The sequence below is a fragment of the Pristiophorus japonicus genome, chromosome 21 (genome assembly GCF_044704955.1).
Source record: "Pristiophorus japonicus isolate sPriJap1 chromosome 21, sPriJap1.hap1, whole genome shotgun sequence".
NCBI lineage: Eukaryota > Metazoa > Chordata > Chondrichthyes > Pristiophoridae > Pristiophorus > Pristiophorus japonicus.
This window is the reverse complement of record NC_091997.1, coordinates 58,174,564-58,199,861: the sequence shown is the minus strand read 5'-3', so window position 1 is coordinate 58,199,861 and position 25,298 is coordinate 58,174,564. Positions and strand designations below refer to the sequence as shown.

At 49.9% G+C, this 25,298-nt stretch overlaps 1 protein-coding gene across 1 annotated transcript in view; it reads right to left on the bottom strand.

Annotated features, from left to right (window-relative positions):
* The window catches only part of maptb (microtubule-associated protein tau b), a 677,874-nt gene that overhangs the window by 571,913 nt on the left and 80,663 nt on the right, over nt 1-25,298 (bottom strand). The window lies entirely within an intron of this gene.

Genomic DNA, 25,298 nt, shown 5'->3' with positions numbered 1-25,298 from the left:
CTCTTAGAATGAGTCCTTAGGCGGCTGAACAGTCCAATACGAGAGCCACAGTCCCTGCCACAGGTGGGACAGACAGCCGTTGAGGGTAAGGGAGTGTGGGACAAGTTTGCCGCACGCTCCTTCCGCTGCCTGCCCTTGATTTCTGCATGCTCTCGGCGATGAGACTCGAGGTGCTCAGCGCCCTCCCGGATGCACTTCCTCCACTTCGGGCGGTCTTTGGCCAGGGACTCCCAGGTGTCAGTGGGGATGTCGCACTTTATCAGGGAGGCTTTGAGGGTGTCCTTGAAACATTTCCTCTGTCCACCTTTGGCTCGTTTGCCCTGAAGGAGTTCCGAATAGAGAGCTTGCTTTGGGAGTCTTGTGTCTGGCATGCGGACAATGTGGCCTGCCCAGCGGAGCTGGTCGAGTATGGTCAGTGCTTTGATGCTGGGGATGTTAGCCTGGACAAGGACGCTGATGTTGGTGCGTCTGCCCTCCCAGGGGATTTGTAGAATCTTGAGGAGGCATCGGTGGTGGTATTTCTCCAGTGACTTGGGGTGTCTACTGTACATGGTCCATGTTTCTGAGCCATACAGGAGGGCGGGTATCACCACAGCCCTGTAGACCATTTGAGGGCCTGGTCTTCAAACATTCTTTTCCTCAGGCGGCCGAAGGCTGCACTGGCGCATTAGAGGCGATGTTGATTCTCCTCGTCAATGTCTGCTCTTGTTGGTAAGAGGCTCCCGAGGTATGGGAAGTGGTCCACTGTGGCTGCGCCGTGGATCTTGATGACTGGGGGTCAGTGTTGTGCTGCGAGGACAGGCTGGTGGAGGAGCTTTGTCTTACGGATGTTTAGCGTAAAGCCCATGTTGCGTACGCCTCAGTAAATATGTCGACTATGTTCTGGAGTTCAGCCTCTGAATATGCGCAGGCACAGACGACGTCCGCGTACTGTAGCTTGATGACAGAGGTTGGGGTGGTCTTGGACCTAGCCTGGAGACGGCGAAAGTTGAACAGCTTCCCACTGGTTCTATAGTTTAGTTCCACTCCAGCGGGGAGCTTGTTAACTGTGAGGTGGAGCATGGCAGCAAGGAAGATTGAGAAGAGGGTTGGGGCAATGACGCAGCCCTGTTTGACCCCGGTCCGGACGTGGATTGGGCGGAGGATGGTGCCGAACTTTTGGGGGCATCCAAAACGGAGGAGGACGCTCCATAGACCCTCGCGGTTGACAGTGTCAAAGGCCTTTGTAAGATCTACAGATTCACTGACTGGTTTTTAAAGCACTCAGTGAGTCGTCAGGCTGGCAGGACGCTCTGGGTGATGACGGGATCAGATATTGTTCTGATGTCTCCCATGGTCATTGTCGAACAACAGTACCAGTATAGCTAACAGTGGTGGAACTGCTATCCCATCATGGGAGGAGAGGAGCAAACTGGAACAAAATGATCTCTCCATGCAGTTACACGTCTGATTCCTCTTCCCCCACACCAGGCCCATGACAAGCACAGTTCTGACAGAGAGTTTGGGAGGTGGAGAGTTGAAGCTGCTTTGGAAATGGGGGATGGGGTGTTTGGGGGAGGGGGTGTTCGGGGGATGAAGAATTGGGTGGTGATGGAGAGTTTGGGAGCTGATAAATATTAGGGGATATGGAAATGTATTACGTAGAGTGAAATGGTATTTACAGCACAGAAGCAGGCCATTCGGCCCATCAGCTCCATGCCGTGTTTATGCTCCACATGAACCTCTTCCCATCTTCTTCATCTCACCCCAGCAACATGTCTGTAATGGATTTGCTAAAAATGTCATGGCAACACATTGCTATTAAGAACGAGTTGGTTTATTAGCAAAGGTTTAACAATCACACTACACATTACCAGTTCATCCACCAGGCTCACAACCACCTGCCCCATTGTGGATCCCCCGAACCCAACTGGCCGGGGTTTTATCGAGTCTTGTGAACGTCACATGACCGGCTAACCACTCACAACGCACCAGCTCCACCAACCTGTGATCACCCTCACAGGTACACACATTGCAATGTTCGTCATCCTTTCTCCATCATGGATTTATTCATGACCATCTTATATATATATGGCCTCGAGTTCTGGTCTCCCCTACAAGTAAAAACATTTTCTATATGTTTACCTTATTAAACCCTTTCACAATTTAAAGACCTCTGTCCGGTCACCCCTCAGTGTAGAGAAAAGTGCTCCAGCCTCTTCAGTCTTTGAGGATAGGTATAACCTCTCAGTTCTGGTATGATTATAATCAATCTGTTCTGCACCTTCCCAGTGCCTCTATTTCCTTTTTTATAATAATGTGACCAGAACTTCAAGTGTGGTTGATACAAGTTTAATGTAACTTCTCTGCTTCCCAATTCTATCACTCAATAAATTATCTTTAAACTAGCAGTTAACTTGTAGTTCGTGCTAAAATGCACCCAGTATTAGAGCCAGAGAAACTTCAAATGTGGGAGAGAGGAGATTGGAGGAGAAAAGGCCGAGGATGGCACGGCAAAGGAGCTCCCAAAGGAGCCATCTTGGAAGAAAATCATTATTTTGCCGTGGTATTTACCAGGGAGACAATCTAGTTCCTGGCCAGAAATTCGCTCTCCTGTGTCGAAGTCGATTTCTCCACTGCCTCGGGATCTTATGGTGATCTCCAATTTCACCACCATCTTTCTGCCCACAATCGAATGGCCATAGCTCCTAAATCTTCATTCCCACAGAAATACCTCCATCAGCGCATCCTCCAATCCTCTACCCCTCAAATAGCTTGTGGACTCACTCAGCCTCCACACCTGTCTCCGAACCTGGACATCAATCCTTCCATGCTCCAGTCTGACTCCACTCTACCTTCCACAGCACCTCTGACTTTGACACTGGACTTCCTCCAATTGTCCTCTTTCTATTGACTGCCAGGATGTATGTATCCTGATCTTGCTATGTACCCAGTCCTATGTAATGTGAGTTTTCCCGTGTCCATTCACATACGTGTTTTGGCTGCCGCTTCGGACCCGAGCCCATCACTTCAATTTCCACTTTTTCCCCCCCTGTTATCCTTCCCAGGGAACTCTCTCCCGTTGACATGTCTTCTTTCACTTCTCTCCTCTTGGATACTCTGCCCGACCCCAAACCCCCAAACCCCTACCTAACCCTTCAGCACTCCTCAACCTCCTACTCTTGTGCCATCGCCCCTCTCAGATGAACCAACAGCTTCCCTAGGGTCCTCTCGGCATTCTCCGAAGGACCCATCGAGGCTCTCATCCCTGTCTCCTCACTAGCAGCAACACCAACTGTCCCATCCTCCTCTCTTACCAACCTCCCCACCCAGTTGGGAAATAATCTTGCTAACCTACTTCCTGTCCCACTCAGCCCTCCCAGCACTGACCCTTTGCACTCTGTCAGCTATCACTGCCCCTCCCCACATTTCTTCTACAATGTCCGTTCACTTGTGATCTTGCTGATCCATCTCATCTTTGCCCATCATCCCTTTTGTCTCTTAATCGCTCCTGACTTCCATCCAATCACAGACCTCCCACTCAATCACAGACCGCCCACCCTATCACAGAACCCCCACCCAATCACAGAACCCCCACCCAATCACAGACCCACACTATCAGAGACCCACCCTATCAGGGACCTCCCACCCTATCACAGACCCACCCTATCACAGACCCCCCCTCCACCCTACCACAGGCCTCCCACCCAATCACAGACCCAACCTATCAGAGACCCACCCTATCACAGACCCACCCTATCACAGTCCCACCCTATCACAGACCCACCCTATCACAGGCCTCCCACCCTATCACAGACCCACCCTATCACAGACCCTCCACCCTATCACAGGCCCACCCTATCACAGGCCTCCCACCCTATCACAGATCTCCCACCCTATCACAGGCCCACTCTATCACAGACCTCCCACCCTATCACAGACCCACCCTATCACTGACCCATCCTATCACAGACCTCCCACCCTATCACAGGCCCACTCTATCACAGACCTCCCACCCTATCACAGACACACCCTATCACAGACACACCCTATCAAAGACCTCCCATCCTATCACAGACCCACCCTATCACAGACCTCCCACCTATCACAGACCCACCCTATCACAGATAAAAGGGCGGTTCCTGATTGGCAGATCAAGTATAATGTGGGAAAGTGTGAGGTTATGCACATTGGCAGAAAAAAAAAATCAAAGAGCAAGTTATAATTGAAATGGAGAAAAACTGCAAAGTGCTGCAGTACAGCGGGCCCTGGGGGTACTTGTGGATGGAACACAAAATGTTAGTATGTTGGTACAGCAAGTGATCAGGAAGGCCAAAGGAATCGTGGCCTTTATTGCAAAGGGGATGGAGTATAAAAGCAGGGAAGTCTTGCTACAGTTATACAGGGTATTGGTGAGGTCATACCTGGAATACTGCGTGCAGTTTTGGTCTCCGTATTTTACAAAAGGATATACTTGCTTTGGAGGCAGGTCATAGAAGGTTCACTCGGTTGATTCCTGAGATGAGGGGGTTGACTTATGAGGAAAGGTTGAGTAGGTTGTGCCTCTACTCATTGGAATTCAGAAGAATGAGAGGTGATCTTATCGAAACGTTTAAGATTATGAGGGGGCTTGACAAGGTGGATGCAGAGAGGATGTTTCCATTGATGGGGGAGACTAGAACTAGGGGGCATAATCTTCGAATAAGGGGCCGCCCATTTAAAACTGAGATGAGAAGGAATTTCTTCTCTTGGAGGGTTGTAAATCTGTGGAATTTGCTGCCTCAGAAGCTGGGACATTGAATAAATTTAAGACAGAGATAGACAGTTTCTTAACCGATAAGGGAATAAGGGATTATAGGGACCAGGCAGTAAGGGTGACCTGAGTCCATGATCAGGTCAGCCATGATCGTATTGAATGGCGGAGCAGGCTCAAGGGGCCGTATGGCCAACTCCTGCTACTATTTTTTATGTTCTTGTGTTTTAAGTGTAGAGGAACAAAGGGACCTTGGAGTGCATGTCCACAGATCACTGAAGGTAGCAGGTCAGGTAGGTAACGTGGTTAAGGCGGCATACGGGATATTTGCCTTTATTAGCTGAGGCACAGAATACAAGAGCAGGGAGGTTATGCTTGAACTGTATAGAACACTAGTTAGGCCACAGCTAGAGTACTGCGTGCAGTTTTGGTCACCACATTACAGGAAAGATGTGATTACACTAGAGAGGGTACAGAGGAGATTTACGAGGATGTTGCCTGGACTGGAGAATTTTAGCTGCAGGGAAAAATTGGATAGGCTCGATTTGTTTTCTTTACAACAGAGGAGGCTAAGGGGAGACCTGATTGAGGTGTATAAAATTATGAGAGGCCTCAATAGAGTGGATAGGAAGGACCTATTTCCCTTGGCAGAGGGGTCAACAACCAGGGGGCATAGATTTAAAGTAATTGGTCGGAAGTTTAGAGGGGATTTGAAGGGAAATTTCTTCACCCAGAAGTTGGTGGGGGTCTGGAACTCACTGCCTGACAGGGTGGTAGAGGCAGAAACCCTCACCACACTTAAAAAGTGCTTGGATGTGCACTTGAAGTGCGGTGACCTACAGGGCTACGGACCGAGAGCTGGAAAGTGGGATTAGGCTGGGTAGTCTCTTGTTGGCCAGTGCGGACACGATGGCCTCCTTCTGTGTTGTAAGTTTTGATGATTCTATGATTCTTTGACTGTCTCCTGCTCCGTGGTATCATGGTTAGCATTCTGACTTCCACCCTGCATCCTTATCTTCACAGGTAGCAAGCACATTTACTGTTGGAATGGACCGGTGTCAGAGGGACCTCCATACCTACCTCCCCTCAGTTCCCTCTACCCTGCTGACTACCAGTCACACTCTCCCCTTCCTGCATCTCTGTATTCCTCTTAGGTGTGACTGTACTCTGGAGAAAACGTCCCCAGAATTCCTCCCACCTTCCCCGCACTCCCGCTCCCCCGCACTCCCCGACTCTCTATCACCCCTGTGTCGGGACCGTGATACTGGGAGTTTGTGGAGAGTGTGACTGTTCCCAATTACCAGCACCGCAGTAATGTCCCTGAGTTGAGATAGACCGGCTCAGAATCATTGAGTTGGAGTATGAGTTAGCAACATATCTGAACCATCATGTCTTTTCCCCTGACGCTGACCCTTCTGTTATCCATTCAAGTGTTTTATATTTATTTCAGATATTCTTAACTTTTTTTTTGATAAACCAGTGAGTTTTTATCTGTTCATCTGTCTTCTCCACTTTGGATGTGTCCTGTCCTTGCACTTCAGCTGCATTTCGCAAGAAAAAGAGTGATCTGTAAAGTCAATGCTGGAGTTAGCACATTTTTAGTGCAATACATGGCAACAGCATATGAAGAATTTCTGCAAGCATTTTTTGATTCAAAAGTTTTTCTTTAGGATTTTGTAGAATTTGTATTTGGAATGTAATAGAATTGTATAGAATGGCAGGGGAGTGCAGGGGAGTGGGAGTGTGGGGAGGGGGACTGAGGGGGATGGGAAGTGCGGGGGAGGGCTGGAGCGGGGGATGGGAAGCGCGAGGGATGGGGAGTGCGGGGAAGGGTGTTTGCGGGGGAGGGGTGTGCTGGGGAGGGGAGTTTGGGACAGGGGCAGGGGAGCCTGGTGGAGGGGAGTGTGGGGGAGGGGAGGGAGAGTGCGGGAAGGGAGTGGAATCTGAGGGAGGGGGAGTGCGGGGGAGGGGGAGGGGGAGAGGGAGGGGAGCGCGGGGGAGGGGGAGCGCGGGGGAGGGGAGTGGAGTGTGGGGGAGGCAAGTGGAATGTGGGGGAGGGGGTTTGCGGGGGGAGGGGGAGTGCTGGGGAGGGGGAGTGCTGGGGAGGGGGAGTTCTGGGGAGGGGAGAAAACATAGAAACATAGAAAATAGGTGCAGGAGTAGGCCATTCGGCCCTTCGAGCCTGCACCATCATTCAATAAGATCACGGCTGATCATTCCCTCAGTACCCCTTTCCTGCTTTCTCTCCATACCCCTTGATCCCTTTAGCCGTAAGGGCCATATCTAACTCCCTCTTGAATATATCCAATGAACTGGCATCAACAACTCTCTGCGGTAGGGAATTCCACAGGTTAACAACTCTCTGAGTGAAGAAGTTTCTCCTCATTTCAGTCCTAAATGGCTTACCCCTTATCCTTAGACTGTGACCCCTGACTCTGGACTTCCCCAACATCGGGAACATTCTTCCCGCATCTAACCTGTCCATTCCCGTCAGAATTTTTAATGTTTCTATGAGATCCCCTCTCATCCTTCTAAACTCCAGTGAATACAGGCCTAGTTGATCCAGTCTCTCCTCATATGTCAGTCCAGCCATCCCGGGAATCAGTCTGGTGAATCTTCGCTGCACTCCCTCAATAGCAAGAACGTCCTTCCTCAGATTAGGAGACCAAAACTGAACACAATATTCCAGTTGAGGTCTCACGAAGGCCCTGTACAACTGCAGTAAGACCTCCCTGCTCCTATACTCAAATCCCCTAGATATGAAGGCCAACATACCATTTGCCTTCTTCACCGCCTGCTGTACCTGCATGCCAGTTTCAATAACTGATGAACCATGACACCCAGGTCTCGCTGCACCTCCCCTTTTCCTAATCTGCCGCCATTCAGATAATATTCAGCCTTCGTGTTTTTGCCCCCAAAATGGATAACCTCACATTTATCCACATTATACTGCAACTGCCATGCATTTGCCCACTCATCTAACCTGTCCAAGTCACCCTGCAGCCTCTTAGTGTCCTCCTCACAGCTCACACCGCCACCCAGTTTAGTGTCAGCTTGGAGATATTACACTTAATTCCTTCATCTAAATCGTTAATGTATGTTGTAAAGAGCTGGGGTCCCAGCACTGAGCCCTGCGGCACCCCACTAGTCACTGCCTACCATTCTGAAAAGGACCCGTTTATCCCGACTCTCTGCTTTCTGTCTGCCAACCAGTTCTCTATCCACGTCAGTACATTACCCCCAATACCATGTGCTTTAATTTTGCACACCAATCTCTTGTGCGGGACCTTGTCAAAAGCCTTTTGAAAGTCCAAATACACCACATCCACTGGTTCTCCCTTGTCCACTGCACCAGTTACATCCTCAAAATTCCAGAAGTTTCGTCAAGCATGATTTCCCTTTCATAAATCCATGCTGACTTGGACTGATCCTGTCACTGCTTTCCAAATGTGCTGCTATTTCATCCTTAATGACTGATTCCAACCTTTTCTCCACTACTGATGTCAGGCAAACCGGTCTATAATTGCCCGTTTTCTCTCTCCCTCCTTTTTTAAAAAGTGATGTTTAATTAGCTACCCTCCAGTCCATAGGAACTGATCCAGAGTCGATAGACTGTTGGAAAATGATCACCAATGCATCCCTATTTCTAGGGCCACTTCCTTAAGTACTCAGGCCCTGGGGATTTATCGGCCTTCAATTCCATCAATTTCCCTAACACAGTTTCCCGCCTAATAAGGATATCCTTCAGTTCCTCCTTCTCACTAGACCCACTGTCCCCTAGTACATTCGGAAGGTTATTTGTGTCTTCCTTCATGAAGACAGAACTGAAGTATTTGTTCAATTGGTCTGTTATTTCTTTGTTCCCCATTATAAATTCACCTGAATCTGACTGCAAGGGACCTACGTTTGTCTTCACTAATCTTTTTCTCATCACATATTTATAGAAATTTTTGCAGTCAGTTTTTAAGTTCCCTGCAAGCTTCCTCTCGTACTCTATTTTCTCCTTCCGAATTAAACCCTTAGTCCTCCTCTGTTGAATTCTAAATTTCTCCCAGTCCTCAGGTTTGTTGCTTTTTCTAGCCAATTTATATGCCTCTTCCTTGGTTTTAACACTATCCTTAATTTCCCTTGTTAGCCACGGTTGAGCCACCTTCCCCATTTTATTTTTACTCCAGACAGGGATGTTCATCCATGTGATCTTTAAATGTTTGCCATTGCTTATCCACCATCAACCCTTTAAGTATCATTCGCCAGTCTATTCTAGCCAATCCACGCCTCATACCGTCAAAGTTACCTTTCCTTTAGTTCAGGACCCTAGTTTCCAAATTAACTGTGTCACTCTCCAAGGGGCCTCGCACAACAAGATTGCTAATTAGTCCCTTCTCATTACACATCACCCAGTCTAGGATGGCCAGCTCCCTAGTTGGTTCTTCGACATATTGGTCGGGAAAAGCTTCACTAAATCCTCCTCCACCGTATTGCTACCAGTTTGGTTAGCCCAATCTATATGTAGATTAAAGTCGCCCATGATAACTGCTGTACCTTTATTGCACGTATCCCTAATTTCTTGTTTGATGCTGTCCCCAACCTCACTACTACTGCTTGATGGTCTGTACACAACTCCCACTAGCGTTTTCTGCCCTTTGGTATTCCGCAGCTCCACCCATACCGATTCCCACATCATCCAGGCTAATGTCCCTCCTTACTATTGCATTAATTTCCTCTTTAACCAGAAACGCCACTCCTTTTCCTCTCTGCCTATCCTTTCTAAATGTTGAATACCCCTGGATGTTGAGTTCCCAGCCTTGGTCACCCTGGAACCATGTCACCGTGATGCCAATTACATCATATCCGTTAACTGCTGTCTGCGCAGTTAATTCGTCCACTAGTCAGAGGAAATGTATTAGCATGGATCGAGAATTGGCTAGCTAACAAAAAGCAGAGAGTCGGGATAAATGGGTCCTTTTCGGGTTGGAAATCGGTGGTTAGTGGTGTGCCACAGGGATCGGTGCTGGGACCACAACTGTTTACAATATACATAGATGACCTGGAAGAGGGGACAGAGTGTAGTGTAACAAAATTTGCAGATGACAGAAAGATTAGTGGGAAAGCGGGTTGTGTAGCGGACACAGAGAGGCTGCAAAGAGATTGAGATAGGTTAAGCGAATGGGCTAAGGTTTGGCAGATGGAATACAATGTCGTAAAATGTGAGGTCATCCACCTTGGAAAAAAAAACAGTAAAAGGGAATATTATTTGAATGGGGAGAAATTACAACATGCTGCGGTGCAGAGGGACCTGGGGGTCCTTGTGCATGAATCCAAAAAAGTTAGTTTGCAGGTGCAGCAGGTAATCAGGAAGACGAATGGAATGTTGGTCTTCATTGCGAGAGGGATGGAGTACAAAAGCAGGGAGGTGTTGCTGAAACTGTATAGGGTATTGATAAGGCCGCACCTGGAGTACTGCGTGCAGTTTTGGTCACCTTTCTTAAGGAAGAATATACTGGCTTTGGAGAGGGTCCAGAGACGGTTCACTAGGCTGATTCCGGAGATGAGGGGGTTACCTTATGATGATAGATTGAGTAGACTGGGTCTTTACTCGTTGGAGTTCAGAAGGATGAGGGGTGATCTTATTGAAACATTTAAAATAATGAAAGGGACAAGATAGAGGCAGAGAGGTTGTTTCCACTGGTTGGGGAGACTAGAACTAGGGGACACAGCCTCAAAATACGGGGGAGCCAATTTAAAACCGAGTTGAGAAGGAATTTCTTCTCTCAGAGGGTTGTGAATCTGTGGAATTCTCTGCCCAAGGAAGCAGTTGAGGCTAGCTCATTGAATGTATTCAAATCACAGATAGATACATTTTTAACCAATAAGGAAATTAAGGGTTACGGGGAGCGGGTGGGTAAGTGGAGCTGAGTCCACGGCCAGATCAGCCATGATCTTGTTGAATGGCGGAGCAGGCTCGAGGGGCTAGATAGCCTACTCCTGTTCCTAATATGTTCTTATTATTCTGAATACTCCTCGCATTGAGGCACAGAGCCTTCAGGCTTGCCTTTTTAACACACTTTGCCCCTTCAGAATTTTGCTGTAATGTGGCCCTTTTTGTTTTTTGCCTCGGGTTTCTCTGCCCTCCACTTTTACTATTCTCCTTTTTATCTTTTGCTTCTGCCTCCATTTTATTTACCTCTATCTCCCTGCATAGGTTCCCATTCCCGTGCCATGTTAGTTTAGCTCCTCCCCAACAGCACTCACAAACACTCCCCCTAGGACATTGGTTCCGGTCCTGCCCAGGTGCAGACCATCCGCTTTGTACTGGTCCCACTTCCCCCAGAACCAGTTCCAATGTCCCAGGAATTTGAATCTCTCCCTTTTGTGCCACTCCTCAAGCCACGTATTCATCTGAGCTATCCTGCGATTCCTACTCTGACTAGCACGTGGCACTGGTAGCAATCCTGAGTTTACTACTTTTGAGGTTCTACTTTTTAATTTAGCTCCTAGCACCCTAAATTCGTCTTGTAGGACCTCATCCCATTTTTTACCTATATCATTGGTACCTATATGCACCACGACAACTGGCTGTTCACCCTCCCTTTTCAGAATGTCCTGCACCCGCTCTGAGACATCCTTGACCCTTGCACCAGGGAGGCAACATACCATCCTGGAGTCTCAGATGCGGCCGCAGAAGCGCCTATCTATTCCCCTTACAATTGAATCCCCTATCACTATCGCTCTCCCATTCTTTTTCCTGCCCTCCTGTGCAGCAGAGCCACCCACGGTGCCATGAACTTGGCTGCTGCTGCTCTCCCCTGATGAGTCATCCCCCTCAACAGTACCCAAAGCGGTGTAACTGTTTTGCAGGGGGATGACCGCAGGGGACCCCCCCTGCACTACCTTCCTTGCACTGCTCTTCCTGTTGGTCACCCATTTACTATCTGGTTGTGTACCCTTTACCTGCGGTAAGACCAACTCGCTAAATGTGCTATTCACGTCATTCTCAGCATCGTGGATGCTCCAGAGTGAATCCACCCGCAGCTCCAGTGCCGCAATGTGGTCTGTCAGGAGCTGGAGGCGGATACACTTCCCGCACACGTAGTCGTCAGGGACACCGGAGGCGTTTCTGACTTCCCGCATAGTACAGGGGTAGGGGGAGAGGGTGTGGGGGAAGGGAAGCGGGTGCGGGGAGTGAGAGTGGGAGGGGGGGGGTGCGGGGGATTGGAGTGCGGGGGAGGGGGTTGCGGGGGTGGAGCAGGTGGTGCAGGGATGGGTGTGGGGCTCTGTGATGGTGAGGGGCAGCACTGAGGAACAGTCGGAGGGATATCCCGGTGGCCCAGCCTGTCGATTGGGTTGAGGTTTACAGACTTGATGTTACACACAAGCCTTGGCTGCTGAAGCGCTCTCGGGCCTGTCCGAGCCCCGGGGACTATCTCTGTGTTCTCCAAGTATTTCAGAATCCTTAGAGAAGCCTCTGTGTGAGTCAGACTTTGGGAGACATTGTTTGTGGCTGTGTGCGGGGCTGGCGATTGTTTTTTTTCCATGACAGGGGACAAACTACTTTGATATAAAAGTTGCTGGGGAGAACAGTGAGAGGAGGGGGCACCGGCAGGGTGGGGGGCTGTCTCCCAGCGAAAGGCAGGGGCTGCGGGCTCGGGGAATTGGATGAAGAAAGATTAGTGAATCTCCAGTGTTGTGTTTGCAGTCAGGTTTATTCAGGCCCCATGGAAAACCGGGGCGAGATGGGGTCAGAGTGGTGTCGGGGAACGGTAAAAATGGGTAAGGGTCAGGGAGAGGGAGCGGGTCAGGGAGAGGGAGCGGGTCAGGGAGAGGGAGAGGTAGCGGGTCAGGGAGAGGGTCAGGGTCAGGGAGAGGGAGCGGGTCAGGGTTAAGGTCTGGGGTTGGAAAGGGAAGAAAACAAACTTCGGCAGGGACAGGAGTAGGGACAACGGTTGGGTGGGGGTGGGAGGGATTGGGCGGGGGTGGGAGGGGCTGTGTGGGGGTGGGAGGGGCTGTGTGGGGGTGGTGAGGGCTGTGTGGGGGTGGTGAGGGCTGTGTGGGGGTGGGAGGGGCTGTATGGGTGGGAGGGGCTGTGTGGGGCTGGTGAAGGCTGTGTGAGGCTGGTGAGGGCTGTGTGGGGCTGGTGAGGGCTGTGTGGGGGTTGGAGGGGCTGCGTGGAGGTTGGAGGGGCTGCGTGGAGGTTGGAGGGGCTGCGTGGAGGTTGGAGGGGCTGAGTGGGGGTTGGAGGGGCTGCGTGGAGGTTGGAGGGGCTGCGTGGGGGTTGGAGGGCTGTGTGGGGGTTGGAGGGGCTGTGTGGGGGTTGGAGGGCTGTGTGGGGGTTGGAGGGCTGTGTGGGGGTTGGAGGGCTGTGTGGGGGTTGGAGGGGCTGTGTGGGGGTTGGAGGGCTGTATGGGGGTTGGAGGGCTGTGTGGGGGTTGGAGGGCTGTATGGGGGTTGGAGGGGCTGTGTGGGGGTTGGAGGGGCTGTGTGGGGGTTGGAGGGGCTGTGTGGGGGTTGGAGGGGCTGTGTGGGGGTTGGAGGGGCTGTGTGGGGGTTGGAGGGGCTGTGTGGGGGTTGGAGGGGCTGTGTGGGGGTTGGAGGGCTGTGTGGGGGTTGGAGGGCTGTGTGGGGGTTGGAGGGCTGTGTGGGGCTGGTGAGGGCAGCGTGGGGGTTTGGGGGTTGGAGGGCTGTGTGGGGGTTGGAGGGGCTGTGTGGGGGTTGGAGGGCTGTGTGGGGGTTGGAGGGCTGTGTGGGGCTGGTGAGGGCAGCGTGGGGGTTTGGGGGTTGGAGGGCTGTGTGGGGGTTGGAGGGTTGCGTGGGGGTTGGAGGGTTGCGTGGGGGTTGGAGGGTTGCGTGGGGGTGCTGAGGTTACGTTAGGTCACTACACATTGATAAATTGGGCGCTGGGTCCAGTTTGAGTTCGGTGTTTCCGGGTGTTGACACTGGGAGACTGATTTCCCGGATGTGAGCACCTTGCCAGGCCAGAGCCTTTGTGAAGAACATGCCCTCCATTTCCCGTTACCCCTCAATGCTAACGGCAGTGGGAGAACCGTACGGAATATTCCAGAATCAGCTGCTCCTGTAAAATTTGATAATAAGGCTTTCTGAGCACAAAACCAGTCAGCAAAACATTGCCAATTTATCCCCATGGAAACGGGCTCACATACTCATCTGTATCCATGGAAACGGGCACCAACTGGGATATGTTCAACATTATCGCCAAGATTCAAAACAGTCAATAAAGCAACGCAGAACAGAAGCTGTGAGCAGGTACCGGAAGCATCAGGATCAGGATCAGGACCAGGCCCAGGATCGGGATCAGGATCGGGATCAGGCCCAGGATCAGGACCTGGCCCAGGATCAGGATCAGGGTCAGGGTCAGGCTGAGCTGACTGCTGCCTTTGTCCAATGTGGTAGATGAACCAGAGGGGAAGATGAGGAGGATGTATTTATGCAGCGAGTTGTTGTGATCGGGAACGCGCTGACTGAAAGGGCGGTGGGAGCTGATTCAATCGTAACTTTCAAACGGGAATTGGATAAACATTTGACGGGGAAAATGACGGGGCTATGGGGACAGAGCAGGGAGGTGGGATTAATGGGATCGCTATTTCACAGAGCCGACCCGCACACGGTACACAAACTGACCTCCTCCAACTGTAACATTCAATATAGCCGGTAACGTTCTGGCTCAGGACAAAAATAAGAAATAATAAAAATAACTAATAAATATACAACAGGAGTGATAAAAAAACATCAAATGTGATCAGTTAAAGAGTGTGAGCAAATAAACATTGGAGCAACAGGCAGCCGAGGATCAATGACCACCGTGCTGTAACTGCCCTGGGAGTGTTTGATGGGACAGTGTAGAGGGAGCTTTACTCTGTATCTAACCCGTGCTGTACCTGCCCTGGGAGTGTTTGATGGGACAGTGTAGAGGGAGCTTTACTCTGTATCTAACCCCGTGCTGTACCTGCCCTGGGAGTGTTTGATGGGACAGTGTAGAGGGAGCTTTACTCTGTATCTAACCTGTGCTGTACCTGCCCTGGGAGTGTTTGATGGGACAGTGTAGAGGGAGCTTTACTCTGTATCTAACCCCGTGCTGTACCTGCCCTGGGAGTGTTTGATGGGACAGTGTAGAGGGAGCTTTACTCTGTATCTAACCCCGTGCTGCACCTGCCCTGGGAGTGTTTGATGGGACAGTGTAGAGGGAGCTTTACTCTGTATCTAACCCGTGCTGTACCTGCCCTGGGAGTGTTTGATGGGACAGTGGAGAGGGAGCGTTACTCTGTATCTAACCCCCTGTACCTGCCCTGGGAGAGTTTGATGGGACAGTGTAGCGGGAGAGAGGTGAACAACCTTCACTTCGATCAGCAGAATAACGGGGCACATTTTACAGGAGGTGTACCTGTGGAGAATGCCACTTGCATCCAAATAGTATACGGACTGACCTGATGGGGTACCCCTTTGTGAACTTGCTGTGTCACGCTGCAGACTGCTCAGCGTGTTGACCCCGGAACCCAGGGGCACAGCGTGTGAGTAAGCATACCCGGGAGCAGGTGGGCCTCCATCAGTACACCCAAGGGAATGTGTCTACCTCCCATGCTGCTAATGTTCTTGATATTGTATTACACCCAGCCTTACATTTTTACAGCATTATCTGTCCTTGGATGTAATTTCAGAATAACTATAAGGACTCGGAGAATCAATAGTTGCAAAATGACCCGCTCACTCTCTCTCACACACAGACCCACTCACTCGGGGGAGGCGGGGGGGCGCGCGGGGGGGGGGGGCGGGGTGAGGGTGGAGGGAGGTGGGGGGTGTCCAGGGTAGGGTGGGGGAGGTGGGTGGGTGGGGACACGGGTGTGCGAGAGGGTCAGGTGGGCAGGGGGATTGGGGGGGTGGGGAGGGTGGGCGCTGGTGGTGGAAGGGGGGGGAAGGGGGTCGAGCGGGTGGGGGCGGAGGGTGTGAGAAGGGCGGTGGGGGCTGGGGATGGTGGATGGGGGCGGGTGGCACGAGAGGGGCAGGGGATGGGAGGGATTGGCGGGGCGGGGACAGCTTTAGCAGACAGCTCTCAGACTCCTTGTTTAACAGACACTGACAGCAAGTGCCTGCACTGGAGTGGTTCGTCCTTTGTGAAGAAAGCAGGTTTTGATGAGCTGCCACCATCAGGATATTATTATAAGGCAGTTTGACCCACACACACACTGCTCTGTCCATCACACACGCAGGCAGTTCCCAGGGACTCGATCGCAATGAGATGTGGCAGTGGCAGATGGAGACGGGTGGTTAGATCCGCTGTCGGCATCCATTACTGATCAATTGCAAATGCTGACACACAGACTGCGCTCTCTGGGAAACTGGGCCCATTCCCGGAATGGTGAAATCTGAGCTCACACTGGGTGTGGAAGAACACAGGCACTTCATTATGTTGTATGTTTGTTTCTAAATGCTGAGGGGGATAGGGTGCAAGAGGATTGTCACTTTATCGGCATTCCAAAACCAGACAGTGCTGTATCGGGGCAGGCAACAGGGATGGGGTGGAGGAGGGTCAGAGGGGTAGGACATAGGAACAGGAAGAGGACATTCAGCCCCTCAAGACCATTCTTCAATTAGATCACGGCTGATCCATATCTCAACTCCACCTACCTGTCTAAGTTCCGTAATCGTTAATAACCTTGCCTAACAAAAATTAACAATCTCCGTTTAGAAGTTTTCAACTAACACTCCCAGCCTGAACAGTCGCTTGGAGGAGAGAGTTCCAGCTTTCCACTACCCATTGTCTGAACAACTGCTTCCTGATGCCATCCCATGGCTGAGGCCTAACTGTAAAGTCTACCCCCTTGTTCTTGAGTGAGGGGAGTGAGTGAGTGAGGGGAGTGAGTGAGTGAGTGAGAGAGTTAGGGGAGTGAGTGAATGATGAGGGGAGTGACTGAGTGAGGGGGGGAGTGAGTGAGGAGGGGAGTGAGTGAGTGAGGGGAGTGAGTGAGTGAGTGATAAACATAGAAAACAGGAGCCTGCACCACCATTCAATATGATCATGGCTAAAAATGCAACTTCAGTACCCCATTCCTGCTTTCTCGCCATATCCCTTGATCCTTTTAGCCATAAAGGCCACATCTAACTCCCTTTGGAATATATCTAATGAACTGGCCTCAATAACTTTCTGTGGTAGGGAATTCCACAGGTTCACAACTTTCTGTGGTAGGGAATTCCACAGGTTCACAACTCTCTGGGTGAAGAAGTTTCTCCTCATCTCGGTCCAAAATGGCTTATCCCTTATCCTAAGATTGTGATCCCTGGTTCTGTACTTCCCCAACATCGGGAACATTCATCCTGTATCTAACCTGTCCAATCCCGTCAGAATTTTATATGTTTCTATGAGGTCCCCTCTCATTCTTCTAAATTCCAGTGAATGTAAGCCTAGTCGATCCAGTCATTCTTCATATGTCAGTCCTGCCATCCCAGGAATCAGTCTGATGAACCTTCGCTGCACTCCCTCAATAGCAAGAATGTCCTTCCTCAGATTAGGAGACCAAAACTGTACATAATATGCAAGGTGTGGCCTCACCAAGGCCCTGTACAACTGTAGTAAGACCTCCCTGCTCCTATACTCAAATCTCCTAGCTATGAAGGCCAACATACCATCTGCCTTCTTCACCGCCTGCTGTACCTGCATGCGAACTTTCAATGACTGATGTACCATGACACCCAGGTTCATTGCACCTCCCCTTTTCCTAATCGGTCACCATTCAGATAATATTCTACCTTCCTGTTTTTGCCACCAAAGTGGATAACCTCACATTTATCCACATTATACTGCATCTGCCATGCATTTGCCCACTCACCTAACCTGTCCAAGTCACCCTGTAGCCTCTTAGCATCTTCCTCACAGCTCACACTGCCACCCAGCTTAGTGTCATCTGCAAACTTGGAGATATTACATTCAATTCCTTCGTCTAAATCATTAATGTATATTGTAAATAGCTGGGGTCCCAGCACTGAGCCCTGCGGCACCCCACTAGTCACTGCCTGCCATTCTGAAAAGGATCCGTTTATTCCTAGTCTTTGCTTCCTGTCTGCCAACCAGTTCTCTATCCACGTCAGTACATTACCCCCAATACCATGTGCTTTGATTTTGAACACCAATCTCTTGTGTGGGACCTTGTCAAAAGCCTTTTGAAAGTCCAAATACACCACATCCACTGGTTCTCCCTTGTCCACTCTACTAGTTACAGCCTCAAAAAATTCCAGAAGATTTGTCAAGCATGATTTCCCTTTCATAAATCCGTGCTGACTTGGACCGATCCAAATGTGCTGCTATTACATCTTTAATAATTGATTCCAACATTTTCCCCGCTACCGATGTCAGGCTATCCGGTCTATAATTGCCCGTTTTCTCTCTCCCTCCTTTTTTAAAAAGTGGGGTTACATTAGCTACCCTCCAATCCATAGGAACCGAACCAGAGTCTATAGAATGTTGGAAAATGACCACCAATGCATCCAATATTTCTAGGGCCACTTCCTGAAGTACTCTGGGATGCAGACTATCAGTCCCTGGGGATTTATTGGCCTTCAATCCCATCAATTTCCCCAACATAATTTCCTGACTAATAAGGATTTCCTTCAGTTCCTCCTTCTCGCTAGACCCTCGGTCCCCTAGTACTTCCGGAATGTTATTTGTGTCTTCCTTAGTGAAGACAGAACCAAAATATTTGTTCAATTGGTCTGCCATTTCTTTGTTCTCCATTATAAATTCACCTGATTCTGACTGCAAGGGACCTACATTTATCTTCACTAATCTTTTTCTCTTCACATACCTATCGAAGCTTTTGCAGTCAGTTTTTATGTTCCCTACAAGCTTACTCTCATACTCTATTTTCCCCCTCCTAATTCAACCCTTTGTCCTCCTCTGCTCAATTCTAAATTTCTCCCAGTCCTCAGGTTTGCTGCTTTTTCTGGCCAATTTATATGCCTCTTCCTTGGATTTAACACTATCCTTAATTCCCCTTGTTAGTCACGGTTAAGCCACCTTCCCCATTTTATTTTTACGCCAGACAGGGATGTACAATTGTTGAAGTTCATCCATGTGAGTGAGTGAGTGAGTGAGAGAGAAGGGAGTGAGTGAGAGTGAGGGGAGTGAGTGAGTGAGAGTGAGGGGAGTGAGTGAGAGTGAGGGGAGTGAGTGAGTGAGTGAGTGAGAAGGGAGTGAGAAGGGGGTGAGTGAGAGGAGTGAGTGAGAGGAGTGAGTGAGAGGAGTGAGTGAGTGAGTGTTGACTGTCCATTTGGCCCCACAACACAGCAGTGAGGCTCACCCCATGGTGCTCGGACAGATAAAGCTCACAGATTCCATGCAGTACCGGTCGGTGCCAGGAGAGCTGGGAGTGTGTGCTGGATCACTCCTGGCATGTGCTGGGAGCACAGACGGCGAAATTCCTCACTCCCAATGGCCAGGAAAGCATGTACTGGGGATGTGGATTTTCCCAATGTGGCTTTGATTTTGTGAGGGGAAAAACCCAGGCCAGAAATCTCAAAATGGGTTGTTATGTCAGACTCTGAGAATAGATTGACCTGCCAGTGACAGTTAGGTACATTATTGTCATCTTATCTGGTGCTTAGCTTTGCCTCTGTATAGATTTACACCTTCGGATGAGTAGTTTTAGCCAGAGCTATATGTTCTGTCAGCATGGAATTATTCCATCTTTATTAAAGATCAGGAGGATGTGATGCTGTCCATCGTTTGCTAGCTCCGTGCAGTAGAGCTGGTCTCCAGTCATCCTGGTTAACCTTTGCCCCTGGACCAAGACCTAGCTCTGTCAAGCCCGTGTGGTGGCTGGTGTGCAACGGTCACCCATGTTAAAAGAAATCCACGCACAGGCATCTTCCACCCTTCAACATGTAGGTGGGGACCTGGAATATTAGGTCCTTCATTGAAACATCTGTGAACTCATCCCTTTTCGGCGTGGAAGCAAGTCATCCTTGATACGAGGGATCGCCCAAGAAGCAGAGTGTGGCACAGCATCCTGGAGAGCTCAGGCATTCTGATCATTGTTGGTTGACAGGAAGCGCAGCCTGTGTATGGAAGCTCCTGTTTGCATTGAGCAAGTGTAAGGCATGCTGGCAAGTAGGCTGAACTGTAACAGCGGCCTTGATAAATCATGACACTGCGCGGGGGAGGGGAGATAAGCAAAGCCAATTATTAGTAATAAATACTCAACAGCTGCATAACCATGGGATAAATGGAGTTGTCAGTAACGGTACACACTGTGTACATTTCCACAGTGATACTCAGTCTGTCAGATCACAACAGTTAGCAGAGAGCAGCCCACTGCTTATGGAACAGAGAAGCTTCAATCATGGCCACCTTTTTTTAATTTATTCGTTCACAGGATGTGGTGTCGCTGGCAAGGCCGGCATTTATTGCCCATCCCTAATCGCCCTTGAGAAGGTGGTGGTGAGCCGCCTTCTTGAACCGCTGCAGTCCGTGTGGTGAAGGTGCTCCCACAGTTTGGTATAACTGCTAGGCTAGGGTAGGCCGAGGGAGGGCAGTTCAAAGTCGACCCCATTGCTGTGGGTCTGGAGTCACATATCGGCCCAGACCGGGTAAGGGCGGCAAATTTCCTTCCCTGAAGGACATTAGTGAACCAGTTGGGTTTTTACGACAATCGATGGCATATTGCGATGGTGCAGAGTGAAAGGTTGAAGTGTATTTAATTTATTCATTCTCGGGATGTGGGCATTGCTGGCAAGACCAGCATGTATTGCCCATGCCGAGTTTCCCTTGGGAAGGTGGTGGTGAGCCGTCGCCTTGAGCCTCTCCATCAATGCATTTGTCTAATGGTTTAATGCAAGTGTCACCACACTAAGTACTTGCTTGCTAATTTAAACAGTGTGACTGCAGGCTTGCTGAGTTCCGGTGGATTATTAACTTGCCTGTCAAACAGAATCCAAATATAAATGTTAAAACATGCTGGAGTCTGTTCAAATAATAAATGTTGTGTTCCGAATCTCTTTACTTCATTGTAGATAGAAAGGGCAGGATCTGATGCTCAGTCAGTCACTGCTAACATAGGCACAGGAGCTGGAGAGGACAGACTGGGTCAAAGCAGCAGAGAAAAAACCCAACCAAATCTGTCAGGGAGCTCCCAGGATTCCTCAAGGGCTGGAGAAATCATTCACGTCTATATTTTTAATATTCTTCCTCCAAACGTGTGTCAGCACATTGTTGGAAGGTGTGGTCTGTGAGCAGGTAAAACGCTGTGGTACATTGTGAGAATCAGCATTATTCATGGGGCGAGAGATATATGGAGAGATACTGTCCTGACTCACACCCACTGCATCATCGCTTCCTCACACACACTTTTCAATCAGCATTTGTGTTGTTATTGCCCTCGGTGACAAGGTTTAATGCTCTTAGGGGAGGAGGAACTTAACACAATCACTAAGGAGGTGGTACTCAGAAAGATAATGGGGGTAAAGGCAGATAAATCCCCTGGACCTGATGGCTTGCATCCTAGGGTCTTAAGAGAAGTAGCAGCAGGGATAGTGGATGCATTGGTTGTAATTTACCAAAATTCTCTGGATTTTGGGGAGGTCCCAGCAGATTGGAAAACTGAAAATGTAACGCTCCTATTTAAAAAAGGAGGCAGACAAAAAGTAGGAAACTATAGACCAGTTAGCCTAACATCTGTGGTTGGGAAAATGTTGGAGTCCATTATTAAAGAAGCAGTAGCAGGACATTTTGGAAAAGCATAATTCGGTCAGGTAGAGTCAGCATGGATTTATGAAGGGGAAGTCATGTTTGACAAATTTACTGGAATTCTTTGAGAATGTAACGAACAGGGTGGATAAAGGGGAACCAGTGGATGTGGTGCATTTAGACTTCCAGAAGGCATTTGACAAGGTGCCACATAAAAGGTTACTGCACAAGATAAAAGTGTATGGGGTTGGGGGTAATATATTAGCATGGATAGAGGATTGGCTAACTAACAGAAAACAGAGAGTCGGAATAAATGGTTAGCATTCAGTAACTAATGGGGTGCCGCAGGGATCAGTGCTGGGACCCCAACTATTTACAATCTATATTAACGACTTGGAAGAAGGGACCGAGTGTAACGTAGCCAAGTTTCCTGACGATACAAAGATGGGAGGAAAAGCAATGTGTGAGGAGGACACAAAAAACCTGCAAAAGGACATAGACAGGCTAAGTGAGTGGGCAAAAAGTTGGCAGATGGAGTAAAATATTGGAAAGTGTGAGGTCATGCACTTTGGCAGAAAAAAAATCAAAGAGCAAGTTATTATTTAAATGGAGAGAGATTGAAAAGTGCTGCAGTACAGCGGGACCTGGGGGTACTTGTGCATGAAACACTAAAGGTTAGTATGCAGGTACAGCAAGTGATCAGGAAGGCCAATGGAATCTTGGCCTTTATTGCAAAGGGGATGGAGTATAAAAGCAGGGAAGTCTTGCTACAGTTTTATAATGTATTGGTGAGGCCACACCTGGAATATTGCATACAGCTTTGGTTTCCATATTTAAAAAAGAATATACTCGCTTTGGAGGCAGTTCAGAGAAGGTTCACTCGGTTGATTCTGGAGACGAGGGGGTTGACTTATGAGGAAAGGTTGAGTAGGTTGGGCCTCTACTCATTGGAATTCAGAAGAATGAGAGGTGATCTTATCGAAACGTATAAGATTGTGAGGGGGCTTGACAAGGTGGATGCAGAGAGGATGTTTCCACTGATAGGGGAGACTAGAACTAGGGGGCATAATTTTAGAATAAGGGGCCGCCCATTTAAATGAGACGAGGAGAGATTTCTTCTCTCAGAGGGTTTTAATCTGTGGAATTCACTGCCTCAGGGAGCTGTGGAAGCTGGATCGTTGAATAAATTTAAGATATAAACAGTGTTGTGTATGTATAACTTAAGTATATACCCTGTACACTCAATGTACCGTTACATAAGACTACTGGATGTATCTTCACACTGTATACACTATGCCTGTACCACCAGAGGGTGCAACTGGTGGAGACCTAGGGGTCACCTGTACACGACAGATAACCAGGTATAAAAGGAAGCTCACCATACTGTACCCTCACTCAGGAGCTGCAATAAATGGACTAAGGTCACCACAGTTCAAGTACATACATTGCCTCATGGAGTCATTACTAAGAGTGCTTACAGACACAATAACTGGCGACGAGATTACGAATTTCCATGCGAAAAATGGCTAACCTTGGCAACTTTCAACAATTCGCCGAAGGGGAAGATTGGGAGGCCTTTGTGGAAAGGCTCGAACACTTCTTTATTGCGAATGACCTGGTGGGAGACAACCCGACCTCGCTGGCTGATAGCTGGCAGAGTTATCCTGCTCAGCAGTTGTGGGCCCATCGTCTATGGCCTCATCAGGGACTTGCTAGCCCCAGCGAAGACAACAACCAAAACATGTACGGAACTCGTAATGTTCATACAGGAACAGCTCAAATCTAAACAGAGCATCCTCACAGCTAGACAATGGTTCTACACCCACCGGCGGCCCGAAGGCCAAGAAATCACAAAATATGCTGCAGACCTGAGACGATTGTCTGCACCGTGTGTTTTTGGCGACCACCTCACCGAAGCACTGAGGGACACCTTCGTTATTGGAATTGACCACGAGGGCCTACTCCACAAGCTGCTTTCTGCGGACACCTCGGTCACCCTGCAGAAGGCAATTAATGTGAGCCAAGCGTTCATGGCCTCTGCCTACAATTCCAAGCAGATGATTCACCCCCAGGGCTCTAACCCGGCAAGTACTGTGAACCAACTGGTGCCCTTTAGAGGCCAGGCTGCTGCAAGCGGTCTCTCTCAGGGAAGAGAGAACAGAACCCCGAGTCCCGCAACCCTGAGTCCGCCACATGGGGTCAACCGGCCAACCCCATGCTGGCGCTGTGGAGGAAATCACAGGGCCCACCAGTGCCGCTACAATGACTATACTTGCAAAGGCTGTAACATGAAGGGCCACCTACAGCGAATGTGCAAGAGAAATTTTACTCACCGAGTCGCTGAAGAGTTGGCCGATCATCCGGACTCCAGCGATGATGAAGAGAGAGTCCATGAGGCAGCTCAACCCCACGAAGATGTGTACGGAGTGTTTACCTGCTCCACTGAGCGTTCCCCATTGAAAATGGTAGTTGAAATCAAAGGTGTTCCAGTCTCGATGGAGGTGGACACAGGGGCGAGCTTATTGCTGATGAATCAGGCGGTCTTTGAGAAACTCTGGGACAATCCAATCGAACGACCTAAAATGATCCCGATCCAAGTGAAGCTGCTCACCGAGACAAACGACACCATCCCAGTGGTTGGTAGTGTGGATGTCCAGGTGTCCTACGGCGACACGATGCACAAGCTACCTTTGTGGATCGTTGCTGGTGATGGTCCAACACTGCAAGGAAGAAGATGGATGAAACAAATTCGTTGGAGCTGGGAAAACCTCCAGGCCCCGGCAACAGACATCCTCTGCGGCCCCGAATTTGGATCCAGCACAACACCTGAGAAACCAGCTGCCCAACTCGACTATGTGGAGACGACACAGACCGCACAACCCAACGGAGAGATGATCCAGCCCGACCTCATCGACCTCACCTTCCGGGCTCCGGAGGAAGAAGATAGGCGCAGATGGGAACTTCCAGGTTTCCGTGGCAGAACCTGGGGAGAAAATGATCACCGCAGCCGATCTCATGGAGAGAAAAAAAATGGCGCCCGCACCACGAGGTGAAGCGCTGGAATCAAAGATGGCGGCGGCCAGACCAGGAGGGGCAGTGTTGAGGGAGCAACACGTGATGCCGAGCAGCGAACCGGATTGGGGTAAAGATTGCAAGGCCCTCTTAAAGGAGACCGGCAACCCATCACAATTAAAGGGACAGTTCCACTCTATATACAGTGATGTCAGTGATACACATGTAAGCGATGTAATTGACAAATGCAAGTATGTAAATGTAACTAACCATGTCGAGTCGGGCGATTGCGGTCGGAGTCAATGTATTATGACAGTAAATGAAGTAATGATGTGCGATGCCGGGTTCTACGTGTACGTCGACAAAACCAAGGGCAATCTCCCGTCGGAAGCACCCAGGTCCAGCGGGCCACCCGACCATGTAGCCTGCGCCTCCAGGACCAATGTGATGCCCCAGGGAGTGTGGCCACACACAGGGGGAGCATACCAGCTGCAGGATCAGGGATCAGCGGATGCCAAAGGTGCCACTACTGGTACCCTGCCCCAGATCGGCTCTACCTCTCTGGCCAACAGTACCGGGAGCAAGAGGCTAGCACCCTCCAGCCCTCTCGACGGGACCTGAGATGACCAGGCTCCCACTACCGCTGAGGGAGACCCTGCAGCCCTCAAAGGAGGACAGAGAGGCCACACACCCCTGTGGCTCTGCCCACCACTAGGCAATGGCAAAGGCCCTGAGACTCAGTGAGGTGAGCGATCCGAGCCCATCCAGCTGACAGGGGGCGCAGTGCCACCATCAGACAACCTGGACACAGTCCGGTCACTCGGGAACTAGCGTCCTCACCCACCTGCACCTACACCCCAGGGGCAA